General features: G+C 46.9%; 1 long non-coding RNA gene across 2 annotated transcripts in view; it reads left to right on the top strand.

Annotated features, from left to right (window-relative positions):
• The first annotated feature begins 14,533 nt into the window (after window positions 1–14,533).
• The window catches only part of LOC144782701 (uncharacterized), a 75,583-nt gene continuing 66,837 nt past the window's right edge, over window positions 14,534–23,279 (top strand). For both annotated transcript variants that reach the window (XR_013601214.1, XR_013601215.1), the window contains exon 1: window positions 14,534–14,566. This is a non-coding gene — a long non-coding RNA (uncharacterized LOC144782701). The remainder of the gene's footprint in view (window positions 14,567–23,279) is intronic.

The raw sequence follows: 23,279 nt of genomic DNA, 5'->3' as shown, positions 1-23,279 counted from the left end.
TCCTGGAGAATCCTCAGTCCCTGTCACTCTCAAACCAGACAGTCAATACACAAACAGGCCAAGGCACACAGGAAGGTCAGACAAGAGAACAGCAACTTTCTAAAAGTGCTGTTCTCAAACACAGGATTCAAAAACAACCTTTCCTAAAAGATGTGTTATTAAATTCTGAGTTCAGGGATACTAGACTCTTATGTCCTATCTTGTTCCTATGGGAAGAAATGCTGGTAGCCACTGTAGCCAGCATCCCCCATGTTAACCTATAGAGCAAGATAGCCTTACAATAGTGAAACACGAAAATGGCTGTAATTCACTACCAGTGCATGTCACCTGCACCAGTACATGCTCTACCTTTCACATACACTGCACCCTGCCCAGGGGGGTACCTTGGGCCTTCCACAGGGGTGACCAATGTGCACAAAAAGGGAAGGGTTAGGCCTGGTCAGTGGGGACACTAACCAGGAGGACATGGCAGTTCACAGACTGCACACAGGTACTGCGGTGGCAGGCCTGAGACACCATTTTAGGGCTACTCATGTGAGTGGCACAATCAGTGCTGCAGGCCCACTAGTAGCATTTGTCATCACCAGCCCTGGCACACCCAGTGCACTTTACTAGGGACTTCATGGTGATACAAATATGCCAATCATGTATATCCAATCATAATAACAATTTACATAGAGAGCACTTACACTCTGGCACTGATCAGCAGTGGCAGAGTGTCCAAAGCATCTAAACCAGCAAAAACGAAATCCAGCACAGCATCAAAAATACAGGAGGTAGAGGCAAAAAGATAGGGGGAAACCACGCCAAAGATGCCAGGACTAACACTGCCCCTTTACTGGGTCATTGATCCCGACCTAAAGACTTTAAGACCTATACCACCAGGGAGACTTCCAGCTTCTTCGCTTCTCCTGTATGACGTGGGTTGTCTTTCATTTTAGAGTGCTGCCCACACCTGGTCAAGGCCAACCTCGTGCTGCAACCCCTTCATCAAAACCCCGTCCCTATCCACATGGACCACAATTCAGCAAAACGCCTAGCGTAGCAGAAGTGACACCACACGCCATTTGACTTTTACTTTGCCTCACACATGCATGCTTACACATACTAACACATTCACACACTCTCATACACATAAACACACTCTCACCCGCAAGCATTCATACAACATATATTTATCAGCATTTTTTACTTAATTTCCAGATAGGGTCATATACCGGCTAATGTCCTCCGTTCTTTATTACACTAATAGTGATTAATAGAAGCCAGGCAAGTGGAGCTCCAACCAGCGTCCATTAGGAAGAGCTGCCCCTGTGTTCCAGGCACTGTTTTTGCCACCTCTGAGGCTGAGCGGAGCAAAGGTCAAGCCAGGGGTGGCAGTAGCGACCTCTGGCCACCCCTAAATGACGTCCACGCCTATCCAGGCCCCCACTCATAATGTTGTCGGAGCCGACCCAGTCCTGCTCCACACTTTTCAACATGCCTCCCAGGGACCCAAACTCAAGGCGACATGGATGGGACTCGCACCTGCCTCCCACCACCCTTTCAGGTTCAATTATCTAGATCCTACACCGTCCCCTGCGTCCTGCCCATGACCACCCCCTCCGAGGAGCACCCCATGGCTCCTACTCACCACCTTTTTCCGCACCACTCGGCACCCATGGATCGGACTCGGCCGTGGATAGCCTCACAGCCCCTAAGGCACACCCTACATTCTCTCTGTTCTTCAGTAGGGGGCTATATGCTGGCTGTTCCACCTCTTCCCGTTGTACTTATACACCGTTGTATCACTGTTGCACACACCAACTGCATAATGGGACATTCTTACTGTTGTTAAATAAACACGAAATTTCAATAAAGAATTGAATAAAAAATGTTTTTACCAATGAGACCATCTTCCCTCAGCTTTATGGTGTCGTACAGCTGGGATGTTGGGGAGAATCCTATGATCAACTGTTTGACCCCATTGGGTTCGATCACGAGTTGGGCAGAGTGGTATCTTTATGGGAGATCCCGATACCCCTGATCCCTTTGCTTCACTGCATGTATTTATTCTGGGTGTAATAGAGCTGGACCCCTTCTACCAAAAGCAGGAAGAACTCACAGCCAGAAAATGATCTAGTTATGGGGGAAAGCATACGTAAGCAGGCTGGGTAAGTCCCTGTCGGCATGTTATCACTTTACTCTAGACCAGGTAACAGAGAAGAATCTCTATGCATTCTCATTCTCAGAAGCGGTCGCTCCCCTCGCTGATCCCTGCTCATCCACCTGGTATCGTAGCGCTCACTGCCAGACTGCTGATTGCCATCTATCACGCTCTGCTTGAATTTTGTGTCATCGTAGCGCTTACTGCCTGACTCGCTCGCACTGCTGAATATTCAGTTATAATAGCGCTTTACTGTTAGACCGTGCTTTGTTATTTACTGTGCCATTGTGTATCACTCGCTTTGCCTGCTCTGACCATTGTTGCCTGACTGTGCTGCCCAGTTCATAGCGCTTGTAAGGTCGTGCCCCAATCTCGTCCTGTTTCGCTTTTGGCTTGCTGCCATTTTGTTGTTTGTTGTTGTGACTCCCAGCCCAGCTCTCCACCCCGCTCCCGCCTCCCAGCTGCTGCTCTCTCGCCCCACCCCCCTCCACTATCCTCTTATGACAGATGCTGTTCCGCGCAGCATTCACGCGCAGCGAACGCGCCCCATGCGCGCCGAAGGGGCGCCAAAGGTAAGCCCGTCTACGCCCGTCCGCGCCGGGACCGCGCCCTGCGCCATACCCCCTGGCCCCCATAAAATCCACCCCGCCCGCATAATGTACAACGCCGCTACCCTCTCTGCACTTAACCCCGGCCGACTCCCAAACTGCTACCAAGCCGCCCCAGGACACACCCATGGACCCTTCACCTGCCACTCCTGCAAGTTCGACTGCACTAAGACCCACAGCAAATCCACATACTCCAAACAGAGCTCTAACACCAACCACCTGAAGTGCATCCTGCTCAACACCCGTTCGGTCCACAGACACGCCATTGAACTCTGGAACCTACTCAACACCACGTCGCTGGACGTCGCCTTCCTACAGAAACCTGGATGAACACCTCATCAACGCCCGACATCGCCATAGCCATCCCGGACGGCTACAAAATCATCCGGAAGGACCGCACCAAGCGAACAGGAGGAGGAATCGCCATCGTCCACAAGAACACCATCCACATCACAACCAGCTCCGAAGACAACCTAACAACCGCCGAACACCTTCACTTCCAGATCCACACCGACCCCCAGACCACACTCAGAGGCACCCTCATCTATAGACCAACCGGTCCCCGCACACAATTCAGCGAAGACATCACCGACTTCATCAGCCCTCACGCCCTCCCCTCTGAGGACTACATTCTACTTGGAGACCTCAACTTCCACCTGGAAAAGAACAACGACAGCAACACCACCACCCTCTTGGACAACCTCGCCAATCTCTGACTCAAACAACTTGTAGACAACCCCACCCACTCTGCCGGGCACACGCTCGACCCAATCTTCACCTCCAGCAAGCACATCTCCTTTAATCACACCACAGCTCTCCATTGGACGGACCACAGCTGCGTTCACTTCAACTTCAAAAAGACTACGACCCATAACCACCCACAACCAATTCCACAGAGAAACTGGAACAAAATTACCTCCGACCAACTCTTCACATCGCTTCACCAAAACCCTCCAGCAAAATCATCGGACCCAAACCAAGCAGCCACCAACCTCACACAATGGATCACCCACAGCGCTGACGAATTAGCACCCTTGAAAAACCATCAAATCAAGCAAGGCAGCAAAAAAGCCCCATGGTTTAATGATGACCTTAAGAAATCCAAGAAGATCTGCCGCACCCTCGAGAAAGCATGGCCACCTTCAAGAACGCCACCCGCAAACACCACCAACTGATCCGATCCACCAAGAAATCATCATTCAAGGATCGACTCGACAACAACGCCCACAACAGCAAAGAACTATTCAACATCGTCAAAGAGTTTACCTACCCCACCGCCGGCACCAATGACATCACTCCCTCCCAAGACCTCTGCGACTCTCTAGCCTCGTTTTTCCACAACAAAATCGCTGACATACATAACAGCTCTGGAGACCAGTCCACCCCACCCACCTCCGAACTTGAACCCCCCCAACAACCTTTGCGCCTGGAACCCAATCACCACCGAAGACACCATCCGCCTGATGAACACCATTCACTCAGGATCACCAACCGACCCATGTCCCCACCACATTTTCAACAAAGCAGACTCCATTATCGCACCCCATCTCCGAGACGTCATCAACTGCTCCCTCAACTCCGCTACCTTCCCGGAAAGCTGGAAACATGCCAAACTCAGCGCCCTCTTGAAGAAACCTACAGCAGACCCCACTGAACTTAAGAACTACCGCCCCATTTCGCTCCTCCCATTCCCTGCCAAACTCATTGAGAAAGCCGTCAACAGTCAACTCGCCGCCTTCCTCGAATCCAACAAATCCCTCGACCCTTCACAGTCCGGCTTCCGAGCCAAACACAGCACCGAGACCGCCCTCATCGCAGCAACAGACGACATTCAAACCCTGCTGGACAGCGGAGAAACGGCTGCCCTCATCCTACTGGACCTCTCCGCAGCCTTCGACACAGTCTGTCATAGCACCCTTATACAACGCCTCAGCAACGTCGGAATACAAGGAAAAGCATTGGACTGGATAATCTCGTTCCTTTCCGGAAGAACCCAGAGAGTCCGCCTCCCCCCTTTCAGATCAGAGGCCACAGAAGTCATCTGCGGCGTACCCCAAGGATCTTCACTCAGTTCCACCCTCTTCAACGTATACATGAGTCCCCTCGCATCCATTGCGCGCCAACACAACCTCAACATTATCTCCTACGCAGACGACACCCAGCTGATCCTCTCCCTCACCAAAGACCCAAACACCGCCAAAACCAACCTACACGAAGGGATGAAAGAAGTAGCCGAATGGATGAAGAACAGCCGTCTAAAACTGAACTCGGACAAAACAGAAGTCCTCATCCTAGGAACGTCCCCCTCCGCCTGGGACGATTCATGGTGGCCACCGGCCCTGGGAACCGCACCCATACCAACGGACCACGCACGTAACCTGGGCTTCATCCTAGACTACTCCCTTTCGATGACCAGACAAGTCAACGCCGTCTCATCATCATGCTTCAACATCCTACGAATGCTCAAAAAAATCTTCGGCTGGAACCCCACCGAAACAAGAAAGACAGTCACCCATGCACTGGACACAAGTCGACTGGACTACGGAAACACCCTTTACGCCGGAACCACAGCCAAACTACAGGAAAAACTCCAACGCATCCAAAACGCCTCAGCCAGACTCATCCTTGACATTCCCCGACAAGCTCACATTTCCGGGCACCTGAAAGACCTCCACTGGCTCCCTGTCAACAAGAGAATAACGTTCCGCCTTCTCACCCACGCACACAAAGCCCTCTACGACCTAGGACCCGAATACCTCAACACGCGCCTGTCCTTTTACACCCCCACCCGCAAACTTCGATCGTCCAATCAAGCCCTCGCCGCAATCCCACGCATCCAAAGATCCACCATGGGGGGAAAATCCTTCTCCTACTTAGCCGCCAAGACCTGGAATTCTCTCACCACCCACCTCCGCCTTACACAGAACCACCTCTCCTTCAGAAAACAACTAAAACTTGGATATTTGATAAGTAAAGCTCCCCACTCCCTCAAGCGCCTTGAGACCCTCTGGGTGAGTAGTGCGCTATACAAATTTAAACTTATGCATCACATTTTGAATATACAGTATGGTGCAGGTAATAATCTAGGGTTGAGCTACCGGTTTTTGTCACCTTCTCAAAACATTAACTGTAGTAGAAATTTGTTTGCACAGAAAAACTGATTGCAAACACTATATCTTCTTCCAAGACACAGCCTACTTTCTTGGTTAGATGCAAACAAAAATGGCCAGCTGCTCCACCTTGACCATCGGTGAACTATTTGCCAAGATAAGGAAGGTGAATGGCATTTTTGTCTTTCAGACATTCCTAATCTTGCTCACTGCCCCATCAGGATTCAAGCAAGCCGGGCCAAAGATGGCTGTAATGCCAGAAACCGGTCCCTGGAAGCTTGTTTCCTTTCCAGTAAAGAATTGGCTTGGTAGTTTGGTCTGCCCTGTTCCCATGATGCACTGGGCCAGGGACAGACTAATTTGCATGTAGCCAGGTTCTGAACTGGGATGGTGCAATGAGCTAAAAAACGGTGGTGGATCAAGCCCTGATCTTTTGACTGGGTAGGAGTGTTCTGCTTAATTCAGATACTCTGTCCATCACCACCCCCCTTTTTGAATCGTTTTGGCCACCACAAGTGTGGAAGGGTATGCTCAGATGTGAGTCCCTTGCTCACTGCACCATCAGGATTCAAGCAAGCCGGGCCGAAGACGGCTGTAATGCCAGAAACCGGTCCCCGGAATCTTGTTTCCTTTCCAGTAAAGAATTGGCTTGGTAGTTTGGTTTGCCCTGTTCCCATGATGCACTGTGCCAGGGACAGACTAATTTGCATGTAGCCAGGTTCTGAACTGGGATGGTGCAGTGAGCTAAAAAACGGTGGTGGATCAAGCCCTGATCTTTTGACTGGGTAGGAGTGTTCTGCTTAATTCAGATACTCTGTCCATCACCACCCCCCTTTTTGAATCGTTTTGGCCACCACAAGTGTGGAAGGGTATGCTCAGATGTGAGTCCCTTGCTCACTGCACCATCAGGATTCAAGCAAGCCGGGCCGAAGACGGTTGTAATGCCAGAAACCGGTCCCCGGAAGCTTGTTTCCTTTCCAGTAAAGAATTGGCTTGGTAGTTTGGTCTGCCCTGTTCCCATGATGCACTGGGCCAGGGACAGACTAATTTGCATGTAGCCAGGTTCTGAACTGGGATGGTGCAGTGAGCTAAAAAACGGTGGTGGATCAAGCCCTGATCTTTTGACTGGGTAGGAGTGTTCTGCTTAATTCAGATACTCTGTCCATCACCACCCCCCTTTTTGAATCGTTTTGGCCACCACAAGTGTGGAAGGGTATGCTCAGATGTGAGTCCCTTGCTCACTGCACCATCAGGATTCAAGCAAGCCGGGCCGAAGACGGCTGTAATGCCAGAAACCGGTCCCCGGAAGCTTGTTTCCTTTCCAGTAAAGAATTGGCTTGGTAGTTTGGTCTGCCCTGTTCCCATGATGCACTGGGCCAGGGACAGACTAATTTGCATGTAGCCAGGTTCTGAACTGGGATGGTGCAGTGAGCTAAAAAACGGTGGTGGATCAAGCCCTGATCTTTTGACTGGGTAGGAGTGTTCTGCTTAATTCAGATACTCTGTCCATCACCACCCCCCTTTTTGAATCATGATACATCAAACAGCCAATTGAATGAGGTGATACCCCTCTGTGCATGGCCACACCACCTTTATATTTCTTTTATGGCCATGGCAACCATAGGACTTGTGCAGTTAAGGCAAATAGACAGTTGCACATTAAAGCTGGACCTAAATAAAGATTTTGTGAATAAGAGAGATATGGAACCATAACATCAACACCTTTCCTAGCAGATCTGAAGGAGTAGTTTCAATACAAACAAACATTGGACAGCCAACAGGTCTGACCTGCCTTCTCAGTTATAAATCAGACCTTTGGCTTTACCGGTGGGGGTTATTTTACTGCTTGTGTTGAAGTTTACTGGCGCGACCATGACAAGTGTACGGGCAGAATTTGAACTGAAAACACGTCCCTCTGTGTCACGATTGCAGAAATACCCGCTCACAGATTAAAACTCCAAAATTATTTAACCTTAATCCGACAGACAAAAATAGAAACACAGCAGTAGCACTGTGTACACTGCCACCAGGGCGACCCTGCTCCTGGAGCAGAGACAGTGCAAGCTGGAGCGTGTGAGGTACATGATTGTTTTGTTTCACCTCAGTCTCTGTGGTTCCCCAGAGGAGAGCCGTGGAACATTTTTCTGATGTTGTTGCTGCGTGTTGCCTTCATCCTACATTGCACGGACGTCAATCGTAAACCACCTTTAGAGAGCGACTCGTCCATTGGCTCGTCAGAGGATATCGTGGCAAGAGAGATAGCGCAGTGAGCTCAATGCATGCTACAGAGACTAGAGAGTAATCTGTGCGCACGTGTTTGCCTCAGTATCTCATTATTCTAGGGTGATAACAATAAGTACAGTACTGCTGTCCGTAATTCAAGCGGCGACATACAGTTGAGTGTGTCGAGGGCAATGCTGTGTTGCAATTTTTTGCATCTTTTACAACCCCTTACCCCCACAATTTACTCAACATCACATCACTCATTAAAACATTTAGATGAAACCAAATCACTCACATCACATACAAGTGTAAAAAAGTAATACAGAAATAATAATAATAAGGTACAAGCATGGATATTGGTCCTTTAAGCAACAAGACATTGTTACTTATATAGTGGTTCACTTGTTTCAATGCAAGGGGCAAAGATAAAGAAGCAAGCTGAATGTGGGACTCGCTTGCAGCAAGATTCACGTTGAGAATATCTTGCAGCAAGATTCACGGTGGGAATAGCATGAAGCAAGATTCACTTTGAGAATAGCTTGCAGCAGGATTCACAGTGGGAAAAGCATGAACCAAGATTTACGTTGAGAATATCTTGCAGCAAGATTCACAATGGGAATATCATGAAGCATTTCACGTTGAGAATATCTTGCAGCAATATTCACGGTGGGAATAGCATCAAGCAACATTTACGGCGAGAATAGCTTGCTGCAAGATTCACAGTGAGAAAAGTATGAAGCAAGATTCACGTTGAGAATATCTTGCAGCAAGATTCACAGTGGGAAAATCATGAAGCAAGATTCACGTTGAGAATATCTTGCAGCAAGATTCATGATGAAAATAGCATGAAGCAAGATTCACGTTGAGATTAGCTAGCAGCAAGATTCACGGTGGGAAAAGCATGAAGCAAGATTCACGTTGAGAATAGCTTGCAGCAAGATTCACGTGGGAAAAGCATGAAGCAAGATTCACGTTGAGAATAGCTTGCAGCAAGATTCATGGTGGGAATAGCATGAAGCAAGATTCACGTTGAGAATAGCTTGCAGCAAGATTCACGGTGGGACTAGCATGTAGCAAGATTCTCGTTGAGAATGGCATGCAGCAAGATTAACCTTAAGAACAACTTGCAGCAAGATTTGCGATGGGAATAGCATGCAGCAATATTCAAGTTGAGAATAGCATGCAGCAAGATTCAAGGTGGGAATAGCATGAAGCAAGATTCACGTTGAGAATAGCTTGCAGCAAGATTCACGGTGGGAAAAGCATGAAGCAAGATTCATGTTGAGAATAGCTAGCAGCAAAATTTACGGTGGGAATAGCATGAAGCAAGATTCACGTTGAGAATAGCTTGCAGCAAGATTCACAGTGGGAAAAGCATGAAGCAAGATTCACATTGAGAATATCTTGCAGCAAGATTCACGATGGGAAAATCATGAAGCAAGATTCCCGTTGAGAATAGCTTGCAGCAAGATTCACTGTGGGAATAGCATGAAGCAAGATTCACGTTGAGAATAGCTTGCAGCAAGATTCACGGTGGGACTAGCATGTAGGAAGATTCTCGTTGAGAATGGCATGCAGCAAGATTAACCTTAAGAACAACTTGCAGCAAGATTTGCGATGGGAATAGCATGCAGCAATATTCAAGTTGAGAATAGCATGCAGCAAGATTCAAGGTGGGAATAGCATGAAGCAAGATTCACGATAGGAATAGCATGCAGCAAGATTTAAAGTGGGAATAGCATGCAACAACATTCACGATGGGAATAGCATCGAGCAAGGTTCACGTTGAGAATAGCTTTCAGCAAGATTCACGATAGGAATAGCATGCAGCAAGATTCAAAGAGGGAATGGCATGCATCCAGATTTAAAGTGGGAATAGCATGCAACAACAGTCACAATGGGAATAGCATGCAGCATGACTCAAGGTGGGAATAGCATGCAGCAAGATTCAAAGTGGGAATAGCATGCAGCAAGATTTAAAGTGGGAATAGCATCCAACAACATTCACAATGGGAAAAGCATGCAGCAAGATTCAAGGTGAAAATTGCATGAAGCACGATTCACAGTGGGAATAGAATGCAACAACATTCACGATGGGAATGGCATGCAGCGAGATTCAAGGTGGGAATAGCATGCAGCAAGATTCAAGGTGGAAATAGCATGAAGCAAGATTCACAATAGGAATCAGGGGCGTAACACAGGCCCCGCAGCCCCCGTGGTACGGCGGCCCCAAGCTCCAGGGGGCCCCCTCAGCTCAGCACTCTGCCCCCTCCACATGCCTTGCAAGGAGGCCCCCTCGAGTTTCGTCACACCACTGGTGGCAATAGCATGCATCCAGATTTAAAGTGGGATTAGCATGCAGCAACATTCCCAATGGGATTAGCATGCAACCAAAGTTTTACGTTGAGAATAGCATGCAGCAAGATTCAAGGTGGGAATAGCACGAAGCAAGATTCACAGTGGGAATAGCATGCATCCAGATTTAAAGTGGGATTAGCATGCAACAACATTCGCAATGGGAATAGCATGCAGTAAGATTCAAGGTGGGAATAGCATGAAGCCAGATTCATGGTGGAAATAGCATGACGCAAGATTCACAGTGGGAATAGCATGAAGCAAGATTTACGGTGGGAATAGCACGCATCAAGATTTAAAGTGGGAAGAGCATGAAGCAAGATTCATGCTGGTAATAGTATGCAGCAAGATTTAAAGTGGGAATGACATGCATCCAGATTTAAAGCGGGAATAGCATGCAACAACAGTCACAATGGTAATAGCATGCAGCACGACTCAAGGTGGGAATAGCATGCAGCAAGATTCAAGTTGGGAAAAGCACGCAGCAAGCTTTACAGTGGGAAAAGCATCCAACAACATTTACAATGGGAAAAGCGTGCAGCAAGATTCAAGGTGGGAATAGCATGCAGCAAGATTCAAGGTGGGAATAGCATGCAGCAAGATTTAAAGTGGGAATGGCATCCAACAACATTCACGATGGGAAAAGCATGCAGTAAGATTCAAGGTGGGAATAGCATGCAGCAAGATTCAAGGTGGAAATAGCATGAAGCAAGATTCACAGTGGGAATAGCATGCAACAACATTCACAATGGGAATAGCATGCAGCAATATTCAAGGTGGAAATAGCATGAAGCAAGATTCACAATGGGAATCAGAGGCGTAACACAGGCCACCGCAGCCCTTGCGGTACGGGGGCCCCCAAGCTCCAGGGGGCCCCCTCTTGCCTAGCAGCGATGCCCCCTAGAGTTTCATCACGTCAGTGGTGGGAATAGCATGAAGCAAGATTTACAGTGGGTATAGCATGCAGCAAGATTGAAAGTGGGAAGAGCATGAAGCAAGATTCCCGCTGGAAATAGTATACAGCAAGTTTTAAAGTGGGAATAGCATACAGCAAGCTTGACGATGGGAATAGCATGCAGCAACATTTAATGTGGGTATGGAATCCAGCAAGAATCAAGGTGGGAATAGCATGAAGTAAGATTCACGGTAGGAACATTATACAGCACAATTCACAGTGGAAATAGCCTAGAGCAACATGTAAAGTGGGGATAGCATGCAGCAAGAGTCATTGTGGGAATAGCATTCAGCAAGATTCAAGATGGGGCTAGCATGTAGCACGATTACAGGTGGAAATAGCATGCAGAAAGGCTCTAGTTGGGAATAGTATGCAGCAAGATTTAAGGAGGGAATAACATGCAGCAAGATTCAAGGTGGGAATAGCATGCAGCAAGAATCAAGATGGGAATAGTATGCAGCAAGATTCAAGGTGGGGATAGCATGTAGCAAGATTCAAGGTGGGAATAGCATGCAACAAGTTTCATGGTGGGAGTAGCATGCAGCAAGACATTCTGCAAATAGTAAATTTAAGAGCCTAGGATTGAGATCTTGCAAGAATCTAAACCGGTTCATTTCCACTTTTTCTAAAAATTCCACTAAATGTGAACATTGTCTTGCCTAGATCAGTGTTCTCTATCTGTAACTTTGCATATCTGGTGCCAAATGTCCTGTCTAGCCTTTCTCCTACATCATCAAGTCTCTTCTCAGGAAAGGTCATTTTGTTGTGGAAGGGCGTACAAGCCAAAGAAAAAAAATTAGCCTTTCAAGGACACCTCCACCACCTTCTTTCCAATTTGCCTATTACAGAACATACTGCTGATATTTCTGTGACAGTCTCTAAGGTGACCTTTGGCATTTTAATGACTATTTGGTAAGCAGGTGTCTTAAAGCCAGATGCAAAGTCTCAGTGAAGAGTAGTTGGCATGTGGGACAGAACACCATAATGGGAAGCAACGATGCCAGGCACTGTTATGGTTAACACCACCTACATCATGGCCATCATGCAGTTGAGACACACATGGTGCCAAGAAATGTAGATATTGAGTGGCAAAGAGGCTCAATGCAAAGAATGAGCTGCAACAGTGCCTGGCCAATTAAGTGGACAGGTGCCCATTCAACACACTAGAAACAGGCAGCAGTGTCAACACCAAAGATAGCAGAGGGAAATACAGAGATCAGGGTACTTCTTTTTCATGAAGGACTATGTCCTACTATAAAATAGAAACGAGGATGCAGAATATGGAGAAACAAACATGAGATGGGGAAACATGCTGCAGTCAACAATATCAAAATGGTGATAGAATTAGAAACACAAGTACTCCAGCCACCTTGTCAGAATATGTGCATTCTAACATTGAGGGCCAAGACATATCAATCATATAGGAGTAAGTAACCTAGCACAATCCCTAAGTATCCAGTGGAGTAGGCTTTTGATGATGGAACGTGGTTTGCTCTCTGCTGTCATATGCGTTCTCTGCAATGTAGAGGCACCTTAGCAGTTTGCGGACTAGTTGTTCGGTCAGAGCAGCACTCACACAATATGGCCCCCAAGATCTCAGCTTCTCATCAGCTTTAAGTTTCTAGTTCGACACTCTGTGGACAAAAAAGGTAGCCAAAGGTGCAGGGCTTCTGGCAGTGTGAAAGGGTAGCCCTCAACTCGGTGAACAAATATAGATATGGTAACAGCATATCAAGGCCTGAATATTGTATGTCAAAAATATAGTGCCCTAGATATTCTGTCATACATCCTAAATATAGGGCACAAATATATGAGGCACAAAAGGAGGCTGGTTGGCACAGAAACACAGAACGAATGATTTGTGCATTTGTGCATGTCTGTGTTTGCATGCATTTGCACCTAAAAACCCGAGCTAGTGGCTTTGACAATGCATGAACTAGTATGTTCTCTCTATGTCAGCCATAGGAATTTGTAAATAAAACTATTTTGTGATATGGGCAATGAGAAAGATTTGTATTGGGACGTAATCTATTTAATATTACCCATGCAAAGTTAGGCTTTAGGATTCCAACAGATTTAAATATGAAATGGGTAAGATCATTTAGTCTTGTGATAACCGTATAAGATCAACATTTGCAAACAAAGCCTTGATTCTGCACTGATTGCACTTTATAATAGAAATAATTTGCTTGAATGTATTGATTTTTATGCTGGCTGCTTTCCTTTGCAATTTCATGGCTTCTACCATGCAAATAACACATATTGAACCTGGTCAACAAGTTCCGTCTATCCATACAACTGAACTTCCTAGTCACGTGTCAGCATTATTTACCACTCACACTAATGGACTATCAACCATTATTCCCACAGTAAGCCCTTTGTCTGTGAATCATGGTAATGTGTTATCCATGTTGCCAGGGTTATAATTGGTATGAAAAAAGTGTGTGTGTGTTTTTATGGGGTGAGTCTCTAAAAAGGGACTGGGCTAGAACATGTAACTAGGAATCCTTTCCAAGAGTCCTGACAGCAATGCTTTTGTTTTAAATGATTATTATTGAAAATCTGTGAATTAAACATTATTGAATGGGTAGTGCCTGTGCCTTAAACACTCCTGTTCATCCATTCACATCACTTTCCTCTGCAGTGTTTTGAACAGTTACGTCCTCTTTCTCCCCACATCCTGATGTTCCATATGTACGCACAGCAGTTTCTATTTTATAGTCACTTTATCGTTCCCTCACACACCAGCTGACATCATTAGGGAGAACACTTTGTTCCGCTCAAGTTAAGAAAAACTACGTTCAAGCATGAAATCAGCAGTTACTAAGAAACAATAACGATTAGATCTTGTACAATGGAGGCAGGTAAAAATGCCCGGTTACTCACCAGTAATATTCATTACTCTGAGTCCTGGTCTCCCCGTCCCATTCCTGAGCCCTTCCCTCCCTCCCTGGGTTGCATTGGTTCTTTGGGGTGATTGTTTCGCTTTCTGGGATTGTTTTCTTTGGTATTCTCAGGATGTTTCTGTCCGGCACTTCCCCCTTTATTGTCACGTGATAGTGACGCCATGTTGGGGGAAGTGCAAAAAAGCTCAGCTAGGTAATAGGTTTCTGTGGAGCAGACTAGCTGCTCACTGTTCAGGAATGGGACGGGGAGACAGGACGAGGAGGTAATGTCACTTAAATGTATAAGATATGGAAAAACCAGGATTAGCCTATTTCCAGTTAATATACTACATTTTTAGTATGTTTAATTAAGTTGTTAATTTTTTATTCCACATACAGGGTACTTGTGGAATAGGTCTCAGCTGTCTGAACACGTACTGTAAATAATTCTTTAAAATAATGTCATTGGTATATTCTGTCCGGATATATATCAATGGCTTCCTGAGATAGGGAGCGTCGTATGGTATGTAATAATTGACAAAATAAAATATATTAGAAAATAAAAAAAATGTCATTGGCTTTTACTTGCATCAATTTACCTCCCATTAAATGTTTGCATTGCCATACATAAAGTACTATTTTCATCTCAAAAATACACTTAATCATTATAAAGTAAATGATTTATATCCTACATGATTGCCATAACGAAACAATCCTTTTGTATTTTTTCACTGCAGCAATGTTTTTTTTTTTAATTCAGTCAGAACTCCGATGAAAGCCTAAATTTATATTGAATGCACATTTGTGTTGTCCTTTTCCAGATAAGGCCAGTTTGTGATTCAGTACCAGAACTGTGTTATCGTGGAAGAGTAGTTTGTGATCTTGGCTAATTCCTATGTCATACTGAGCCAGTGTTGCTGAACTTGGCATATAGCCTTTGTTTTCTTGTCCAACAGCTGTGTGGTCTTTCACCAGTACTTTACCTTCAACTGTGAACAGAATCAAGATGAGCATTTGGGAGGGGGTGAAAAGAGTTACTTGGTGTAAGATATAGGCAGACTATGGACTCTCGCGATTCCACACATGCGGTGCAGTGAGGCGAGCACCACCTGCATAGCGTTGTTAACTTAGAAAATTACACATTACTGCATTCCCAAGGCTCTGTTTTTAGGTCTGTCTTAACAGCACTAACGTTACCAAGAAATATACACAGTGGGTTTTGACTCTGCCGAAGGAAATACACATCTCTCACCTCAGGCTATTGGCTGTTTAGTGTATCTTTCTGCCTTCTGCGGAGCGGTTGCAATGCAATACACGAGGGACTATTTTACATCTTACAAATACACGAAATGGTCACACATTAAGTTATCTCATAGATGCATTACATATACACAAAGCAATCGCATTTTTTTCCTCTGCAGCTGTTCTTAAAAATATATTTTGTATAAACTCAAAATGCAAGACAAACCAATTGTAACAATCAATACACTTGAAATCGTCGGCATTGTCTACCCTGCCTCTCCTGCAGAGGATCCCGTAGGGCTGCTCCCCCATTTTTGATAGTCATTTGTAAGTTTTCTCTTTTCTGCTGACATCACCTAAAATATCAATGTAAGCAGTGTTTAGTAAACTTAGACAGACACTGTGCCTTACTCTTTGTCCCAGTACAGAGGTGGCACTTGCACAAGTAAGCAACATTTAGGTAAAATTTGTGCAAAACTTTAGGAACTGTTCGAAAATACTGTTAGATGAGCCACGAGATGCTGTCATGAAGGCAAACACACCACAATTCAAGCTCTATATTTTATGATGAAACATATCGGCACGTTATTGGAGCTCGTTTGCTGCGAGTTTTCTCTTCATCACAGGAAACAGAAGTAAAGTGCTCTATTTAAAGCATTCCACGTACCGGTACAGGGTCTTAATGTGCACTTTCTGCACTTACAGTAGGTAGATGGAAGAGCGGAGGATGGGAAATGTTATGTCTCTCAGCCTCTTCTTCAGTGTCCTACTTTTGCTCCTTTGAGGTGGGTACTTGTTGGCTGAACACAGTAATCGTCAGGGTCTGCGATGCTGGGGCAGCTCCTCCATTAAGGCGGATGAGCAGCGTCCCACTAAAAATTGCCACCAGAGATAGAAAAATAAAATGGTAGTGAAGTTAATTTATCACCATTTTATTTTTCAAAACCGGTCCCGAGCCGAGTGTCCGGACGGGGGCGGTGCTTTCTGATAGTGCCCACACCGCCATTCACTCCCGCCTGCTTGAACATATACACCATTCCTCCCCAATGAAACTCAGGAGACATATTTATGGGAAAGAACTGTCGCAGGTTTTATTTCATACAACATACGTATGACGTTTTAAGGTGGGTCATCTTACAGGCGATCCAAAGCAGGCAGCCCCTCGCTGTCCCGCATGCCTAAGGAGCCATCTTGCACGGCGAGTCGATGCTCTGACGGTGCAGCACATTACCAACTTCGTTATACTCCCGCCCGCCCCCCCTGTCGGGCGGAGCGGTGTGGGCCACCCCCGGTCGGTTCAGGCCCCCCGACCGCCCGAAGGACTACCGGGGCGCCGTCGCGGTTTCCCGGAACCTCCTTCGGCTCCTGGTCCTTGGCTCAGGCACCATTACTGTGCAGGCAGAGGTACCCTTACTGTACCCTTCTGCCGCAGAGGTACCCTTACTGTACCCGTCTGCTTCCAGATCGCCCTGTAACTCCGCCTGCAACACAAGAAAAACATTACAACATTCCATTACTTTGCGCCGCCACTCAAGCTGCTGGGTCAGGGTTCAGGGTGGGAACAGCGCTTGAGCCGCGGGAAGCCTAGGATGAGAGAGGCCGGGCCTTGGCCACCGGGTTAGATATAGGGGGGTTCGCCCCTCCCACATGTAGGCCCTCCCCTGGCCTGTGAATGGTAGAGGCGGGGCGGGGCGCCCCACCCGGGTGGACTGGAGTCTCTGCCGGGTGGGACTAAAGTGCTGCCCCCCCCATGTTCCCCTGCGGGTCACGCGGTCAGCGGCATAGTGCCCACACCGCCATTCACTCCCGCCTGCTTGAACATTTACATCATTCCTCCCCAATGAAACTCAGGAGACATATTTATGGGAAAGAACTGTCGCAGGTTTTATTTCATACAACATACGTATGACGTTTTAAGGTGGGTCATCTTACAGGCGATCCAAAGCAGGCAGCCCCTCTCTGTCCCGCATGCCTAAGGAGCCATCTTGCACGGCGAGTCGATGCTCTGACGGTGCAGCACATTACCAACTTCGTTATACTTCCGCCCGCCCCCCCTGTCGGGGCTGAGCGGTGTGGGCCACCCCCGGTCGGTTCAGGCCCCCCGACCGCCCGAAGGACTAACGGGGCGCCGTTGCGGTTTCCCGGAACCTCCTTCGGCTCCTGGTCCTTGGCTCAGGCACCCTTACTGTGCCAGGCAGAGGTACCCTTACTGTACCCTTCTGCCGCAGAGGTACCCTTACTGTACCCGTCTGCTTCCAGATCGCCCTGTAACTCCGCCACAGCTCTGGAGGAGGCTTCCGTCGATGACAGAGCCCCCCACCCACCTAGCTACATCCCGACGCTGTTTCGTACCTCTTGTACTTCCGGGAGGAATATGTACACTCCCAATCTAGACAAGGGAACCCTGTCTCTGTCGTAGTACCCATCAGTGTTCTCTTGTATTGGTACTGCCTGATGAAACCCAGGCCTCTCGTCCCATGAGCTCATGCATGGGTCTGTTGACTACTACCCCGAGCTACTGCCAGAGGTTAGACAGATTGCTGGCATTCCTCCTATCACCTTTGCGTGTTTGGGTAGCTCTTAACCTGCACTCCCTTCGCCTGCCCAAATTAATAGGCGTACTGTCAACTCCAGGGGTTATAAGTATTTACGGTCACCCCAGTTCGAAATTTAACACTCAGAATTCACTTCCTTGCTCTGTTCCAGAAGTCATTTCTTTGATCGCCTGAAGTCTAGTTACTTAACTCTTCTCACTCTGTAAACATGAAAGGAGGTTACTTCAAATTAACCTATTTGTTCACATATCCTTGTTTCGCTTACTATGCAATAAGGTAGCTGTTTTCCTTCGGAAATGGGATCAAGGGCTCGGCGAGTGATTATTTGCCTGATTTTATTTGGTGCCAATGTAAACCAGTGATATTGGTACCAGGAAGCAAAAGTGATGGGAATGTGAAAGTTACCCTGCCGCAGAATGGTTTTCTTGCTGTGTGAGCACAGCATCAGTAGTAATTATGACAATGGAGTTAAAGTCAAATTGTCCTTCCAGTTTTCTGTTGTACATATGGTATAATTGCTAAAGGCCTTTCCAAGTTTTGATGTACAGAAAATCGCTTTCTGGCTCTTTCCAGAAGTCGTTTCCTTGTTTGCCTGAGGTCTAAATACTTAACTTTTCCTCACTCTGTGGCTGTTATATCAAAATGTCATATTTGTTCACCTTTCTTAATTTTTTGCTTACTGAGCAATGCGTTTGCTGTTTTCATCTGGACTTAGTATACGGGGATCGGATTCCTTGTACCTGTGTTTAGTACTCTTGCGTAACTTGCACACGTCACTTTTCTCTTGTAACACACTGTTCGCTACTTCGCAACTGTTGTTTGCCTTTGCTACTTGCACACGTGCCACCATTGCCCCCCTAACATTTGTTCTTGTGCCGGAGTGTCTATCATATATTGCAGTATTTCACCTCTAATTGTATGCTGTTTCTCTTGTAACCTGCACACTTGTCATTTTTTCCCTCTGTAATGCACTGGTTGCTACCTCATGTATTTTGTTAGCTCACCATTGTCACTTTTACCACATGTAACTTAACGTCTGCTTTTGCAAGTTATTTACTGTTCCTAATGTAAAGCGCTCACACACCCCGGGCAAAGTCCGCGCTATATAAAACGCCTAAATCAAATAAATGAATCAAGTTGACCTCAAGCAATAAGGAATGCCCCACTCGGGATGACATGTTTGCCGCGAGTATATGCTATGGACACGCTATTGGCAGTTAGAGAATACTCGCTCACATAGGCTTCTTGGCGCATAAAGCGCCTGCCCACGATCACCCGTGAAATCATTCCAGGGATTGTTTACACGGAGCAACTCCCAACTCTCTTTTAACCATGAGAGTATCACTCTACGATTTGCCAATTGTTATCATTCCCTGACCCATGAATAACTGTTACATATATTTTGTGGGGGAAAAGCACTGCTTAAACAAATTAATAACAACCTCCCCCATCCCTATTACACTAGCTATCAAATCAGTAGCACGGAAGGTTGCATGGTCTGGCTTCTGTTTCTATTGCTGTTAACGATCACCTCGTTTGTGTCGATGACCCCCGACTACGGGTTACGCGAGAAACTCTTGTTTTATTTTTTGACCAACCTCCGTGGAACCCGTGATCGCCTGATCCGAATGTTGTTATATTTCGGGAAGCAGCACTCAACGTGCTACGACATCAACTTGGAGAGCAGTTACTAATAAAGACTGGCTACACGGGACTTGTGACATGTTAGGCTGCAGCATTGTGCATTAGTCTATGAAATCGCGTGGACTTTTACCCGCAGGCGTCAGCGCGCTTCACAATAGGACCCATTATATTACAACAGGACGTGTTTAGTTCCAGTTCCAAATGGAAGTTAAATAGGCTGGTAGCAGGCTGTGTTATAACATAAGGCGCATGCTCAGCTTGGGCGTCTAGGCGTTAACTTAAATAACAGACGTTTGACCTCGAGGCTTTGAGCCTGTCACCATGAGCCTACTTCGAATCTTATTCGGCTTATTTCTCCACCTAAAAGCCGGGAGCCGGACCTGTCCTTCTATCCCTTCTCGTTTTATTTAACCGGTCGAAATTTGTCCTAAAGGATATTGTTCTGATACAAATTTCAGGTATACATCAAAGGAGTTCTAAGCCCACTATTCTCAATTTATTAATATTATTGTGCACCACCACAGAGCCCTACTAACCATTGAGTGTTCCCGTACCTTACAGAATTCCACACATGTCAGGCCGCCGATACTGGCTGTAAAAGAGCCGCTCTCAGCGTGCCCTTGGTGCTCGGGCAACATTCCATCCAGTCCCCGTTACGCGCGCGCTGACGGAGCCCCAGAACTACAAATCCCAGAATTACAGCACCATGGAGGGGAAAATCCCAGTCGGGGCCCCAGACTACGAATCCCAGAATGCACAACACAATGGAGGGAGAACCCGAATCGAAGGGGAAAGCCGGCCGAATATGGCGCCAACCCAGCCCATCGCTAAACCTGCCAAAGATTAGATTGCTATTCGTGGCAGGTTCTTACTAAAGTGTAAGTGACAATTTAACAACTTAAGTGAGACACTCGTACCCGGCAAATGATCCGGATCTAAGCACATAGAACAAAGCTGCCAAAGATTCGGTACCCGAGCGTAACCAAACCAAGACGACGATGAGAACACAATCTAAAACGGCCGTGCAATCACGGCGTTACTATTAAACTTATAAAAGCACGCAGCCATATACCAACGCCCGAATTGCCGCCAAGTGCCCCGAAGATAAAAGTGAACATGTCAGCAACATCGGTTACTGGTCATGTAACCTACCTACCGGATTAGAACACCAATTAGTTGCCTGCCAACTTTCTGCCCTACGACATGATACCAAATACTTTTGGTCCCCTTTCTACTAGGCGCCACAACCATACCTGTCATGAACCTCGCATGAGGGGCGGTCAAGATGACGCGGCACCATGTCGCCAGATCTAACCCGTGTTCGATTCCCGTAAATGCACCTCACGTGCGGGGCGGCCATTATTCCTTGTTTGTCGCCCAACAGCATAACAGCGAGACTACGCTTCACTTGGAAATCTTCCTAACCTTCTCTGAATTCTGCAATATGTGTGATCAATTTTGGCCAAGATAGCATGCCGTCGCCTTGAATAAACTGCAAACACTTGACCGATGCAAAAAAAAAAAAAAAACATATCCACGCATGCAGCACGCTCAGACCCGAGAAAGACAGAATCCGCCAGCGGCTAGCGCCAAGAAGCATGCCAGCCAGCTCAGACCGCCGACCACGTCCGCTGCCTTGGGCTCCCCCCCCCAACAGCTCCACTCAGCGATAACCAACAGAAGAATCCTTTCCCTCCTGAGGCGGAAGCCGGGAGGTCTCTTTCTTTCACTTTACTTGGCACCTTAGAATCTGTGTTTTACTTTGTTTGTTGCTCGTGCTTGACTAAAAAGCATTTTTAAATTGTGCATTTTACTAGCGTGCTCGATAGCGCTTGAATAAAAAGCGCCCGAGACTTGAGACCCCCCCAGCGCTCCTAAGCGCTCTGTGCTCTTCCCCCCTCCCCTACCCCAGACCGCCCTCGGCCGAGCTTCGACGCCGAGGGCTGGGATTCGATCTTGGCGGCCATATTGGTTGTGGGCCAGGCGAATCGCGCGCTCTAGCAGCGCTATAAAAAGAACGGTCATGACTCCGCGCAGCGGACGCGTACTGCGGACGCGCCGGACCTGCACCGGAGTCGTGCCAGAGTCCTGCCCGTTTGCGCCCGTTCGCGCCCAGGCGGGCCCTCGGTCCCGGATCCCTGAAACACCAGCCCCACTTCCACTAACATATTCACGCTTGGCACTCGTTACTTTAAAAGGGGTACTTCCACCTCCCTGTAGCCACTCTGTGGACCTTGCGCTTGGCTGCCTCTCTTGCAAATACTGTTCCTTTAGGGCAACTGAGGCTACCATTAAAACAACACAGGGTCCTAGAAAAAGTATAGCTGAGGTCATTTTTAAAAATGGCATTGGTTAACTGCCGCTCTCTACCAAAACATGCCACTGAAATCTCCTTACTAATCGAAGACCTGGACGTGGACATTCTTTTTCTAACAGAAACGTGGCTTGGATCGACTTTCGGCCCCGACATTGTTCGAGCCCTACCCTCTGGTTATCTGATCCAACACAGGGATAGAGGACTGAAGGTTGGTGGAGGGATCGCTATTCTATATAGGGAACACCTAATTTGTCGCTTGAATGACAGTGCCATCCCAGACTGCGAGAATACACAATTCTCCATTACACTATCTTCAGAACTGTCACTCTCTGGTCACCTAATTTACCGTCCACCTGGCCCGACAGGTCAATTTGTAGAAGGGCTAATTGAAACCACTCTGGAGCTAGCCAGTACCGTCTCTAACTTTATAGTGTTAGGAGACCTGAACCTCCATTTTAACAATCCTTCGGATACCATTGCACTGGAATTAACGAAAGATTTAGCTGCCTGCGAACTACACTTGATTGTCCGGCATCCTACCCACTCCAAAGGGAATCTCTTAGACCCCATATTTTCCAACGTCGCAGAATTGACCACAGCTGAACCATACCCAATTCCTTGGTCAGACCATATGGTAATCCCTTTTTTATGGCAAACAAATATATCCAGCTCCATTAAACCCCCCCATAAAGTCTTAGGTAGGCGCAGGACGAAATTAGAATCCAATGATTGGATAGAATCATTAAAACAGAACGAACCTCTGGCCAATCAGAACATCGATAAGGCGAACACAGACTTCAACCGATGGATCGAGCAATCACTGGATAGTGTGCTCCCAAAAAAATGTATTACAAATAAAAAAGGTCCTAATAAACAGCCCTGGTTTAATTCAGACCTAAGGTCCCTCAAACAGGAATGCAAACGGGAGGAAAGGCAGTGGCAAAAACACTTCGACGAGGAGAAGAAAAATAAATACAGATCTACCATAAAGAAATATAAATCTGCCCTCAATATAGCCAAATCTACCTTTTTTGCTGAAAAAATTGAGAAATCTGCCAATGCCCCTAGAGAGATGTTCAAGATAGTAAAAACTCTGGTAAAAGCCCCTGATCCGCCATCATCTGAACTATCACTTGAGGAATCTGGTGTTCGCTGCAATAAACTAGCAAGTTTTTTTGCCACGAAAATCCAAAATATCATTTTTTCTCTTCCTCCCCTACAGGTGGTCGAATCAAACCC

The sequence above is a fragment of the Lissotriton helveticus genome, chromosome 9, assembly GCF_964261635.1.
Source record: "Lissotriton helveticus chromosome 9, aLisHel1.1, whole genome shotgun sequence".
Lineage (NCBI taxonomy): Eukaryota > Metazoa > Chordata > Amphibia > Caudata > Salamandridae > Lissotriton > Lissotriton helveticus.
The sequence above is the reverse complement of the archived record's forward strand: the minus strand, read 5'-3'. Positions and strand labels throughout refer to the sequence as shown.